The following is a 3,079-nucleotide window of genomic DNA, read 5'->3' as shown; positions in this document are numbered from 1 at the left end:
AAAAAAGTTTTTTCAATGAAAGTTCCCTTGGTGATTTTGATGTGAGAACCACAGAATTAACCTCTTTCTGACAGCCTTCCTTCCTTCCGTCTTTAAGTGTTTCTGCCTCCTTCTCTGGAAGCAATCCCTCTGGGTCTGGGTTAGATCTTGCTCTTTCCTGCCTCCATTGGTCATTTCTAGTCTCTCCTGCTCCGAACTGACCTCTTCACTCATCTCTGTCTGGTAGAAACAACGAAATGAAATACCTGCATCCTGCTCTCGCTTCAGCCTCTGTCTTCATTCCTTCTCATCCAACCTTAATACGAGAGCGGCTTCCTCGCTACCATCCTCTCGCTTCCTTCACTTCTCAGCTCCTTGCAGCCTAGAGCGGAATCGTCTCGTCTGTGTGCTTCTCCTGACTTCAGATGTTAATATTTCCCAAAATTCAGCCGTGGACCCTTTCCCTCTTCACTTTACACACTCTCCCACAGCAATGGTATTCTCTCTTGCGGCTTCAGCCCAGGCTTATCAATGCTCCTCAATCCAGCTCCCTCTTCTGAGCATCATATTTCCCACCCCACTACTGGGCATCTGCAGGAGCCTTGGCTGCCTAGTAGTTATGCACTGGGCTGTGATCCACAAGGTTGACAGTTCGAAGCCATCAGCCGCTCCTCAGGAGAAAGATAGAGCTTTATATTCCTATAGAGTTTCAGCCTCAGAAATTCATAGGGGGGCAGTTCTACCGTGTCCTAAGGGGTCGCGATGAGTTAGCATCCCATGAGTGATTGGGCATCTGAGGACCTCTGATGGCACTTAGGTGTACTGTGGGGCTCCTAACCCAAAGGTCAGTGATTTGAACCTACCAGCCACTCTGGGGGAGAAAGATGTGGCAGCCTGCTTTCACAAAGATTACACCCCTTGCCACGGAGCCGATGCTGACTCACAGTGAACCTATTATAGGGTTTCTGGAACTAGAAATCTTCACGGGCCAATGCAGCCTCATCTTTCTCACAGGAAGCAGTGAATGGGTTTGAACCACCAGCCTTTTGGTTAATTGTTCAATGCTTACTCTACAATGCCACCATGGAAGCCCTGTGAGGCAGTTCTACTTTGTCCTGCAAGGTCCTGATGAGTCGGAATCAACTGGATGGCAATGGATTGTTGGATTCCAGAGCCCCAGTCAGACCATGGTCAAATACTCGGTTGCTAACTGAAAGGGTTGCAGATCAGATCTACTAGCCACTCCATGGAAGAAGCCTATGGCAGTCAGCTGCTCTAAAGATGTCAGCCTTGGAAATCCGAAACGGGGCGGTTACGATGAGCCGAAGGTGACTCACGGCATCCAACGGCCACCAGGTGTTTTAGCTGGACAGTCCTCTGGCCTGTCAGTGCAACAGGTTTAAAGAGGAACACGGTGTCTTCCCCCACCCCAGGCCCCTTGGCTGATTCAGGCCTTTATCACTTTCAAACTGCCCTCATTACTTTCAAATCCATACTTCTGTGTTGTCAATACAATTTCTCTGAAAGAGAAATCCCTGGCTTAAAACAACTCAATGGTTCCCCCAGTGCCTACAAGGTAAAGTCAACTTTTAGGGATTTCATTCTCTCCCCGTTACTCTCTATGCTTTCAAAGCCCAGACGGTCAGCCTACATTACTCAACTATGTCAACTGCTCCCCGTTCTTTCAATTTGGAGCTTTCTTACCACATCTGCCTTCGTGCAGTGTTTCCTTTGCCTGAAATGCCTTTCCCTTCTTCTCTGCCTGAGAAGTTTTGTCCATCCTTCAAGACTCAACAGTGACCTTCTCTGTGACTGTGGTAGTTACATAATCTGGTGTCAATGTGGGACTTGAGAGGATAGGAGTGAAGGGGTGGAGTCTAGTCTGTCAATCAAGATATAACCATGAGGCCTCTGTGTGGGCATGGCCTTATCCTGAGAATTCTGGAAACTCCTGTATTTCCTCCTTGGAGGTGGGAGACACTTCTCTCTCTTTGCTCACTCCCTGAGAGACGCTCTACTGACAAGACACATGGCATTAAGCCCTGGGATCTGGAGAAGCTGCATGGACCTACCCTGATGCAACCAAACCTCTGAAGCCAGAGAAGACATGTAGAGACCCCTGCCGGCGCTGAGATGCTTACAACTCCACTGGACCCACAAGACTTCCAACCCACTGGCCTGTGATCCTCCTGCATTCAGCATCATTGCATATATTTCACGAGTCTGAAGAGGACTTTATAGATTGGTATTGGATTTATGGACTTGATCTGAACTGGGCTGGGATGTTTTCTCACTATTCTTGATTTTCAACTGCTCTTGTATATAGAGCTCTTTCTTATACATATATGAGTGTGTCTATGAATTTGTTTCTATGGTCTACCCGGACTAAACAGCGACTCCACACCAACTTTCCCCAGCAGAGGTAGGTGACCCTTCACCCTTTGTACTTAAGGCATTGTATGGTCATTAATTGTTTACATGTCTGTCTTCCCCATTGGTCTATGAGCTCCTGAAGGGGCTGTAACAGTGCCTTACTTATCTTTGTACGCTCTCAGAAACTCAGTGAATGGTACACAACATTCTGTGTTTGTATAATGAAACAGGACAAAGGAGAAGAGGCAGAGAGCACATGAATGGTGGACTATTATTGAACATTAAAGGGTTCTGCTTGTAAATGATAACATTTTGAGGTTAAAAGAGATTTTTCCTTTATCTTATAGAGAAGGAAACAGGTGCAGAAAAGGTAACCCATGGCTGAAAATCGCACAGCTAATAGTGGCAGTAACAACCAGATCTCCTGACTTCTTGTTCAGTAGGCTGTCCACTATTCCATATTAACTGAGCACTAATTATTGCATTTGAAGTAGTTTCTTTTGTGGGCTAGGCTCTCTGTAAGCCTGGCAAAAGCTACCGGCTGTCTTCAGAAAGACACACAGAATGTCACATTTTTTCATATTCCCTCAGGTTCTTTTCATTTAAGATTTTATTGACATTTAATTCACAAATCATACAATAGTTTAGACCTATGGGGGAGGGAGTTGTGCAGTCATCAATCACTGAAATCACTTTTAGAACATTTTCTTCTTTCTTGTATTGGTTG

This window comes from Echinops telfairi, unplaced genomic scaffold (genome assembly GCF_000313985.2).
Source record: "Echinops telfairi isolate 266 unplaced genomic scaffold, ASM31398v2 ScPeMD7_7425;HRSCAF=8463, whole genome shotgun sequence".
In the NCBI taxonomy this organism is placed as follows: domain Eukaryota; kingdom Metazoa; phylum Chordata; class Mammalia; order Afrosoricida; family Tenrecidae; genus Echinops; species Echinops telfairi.
This window is presented reverse-complemented; position numbering follows the sequence as displayed.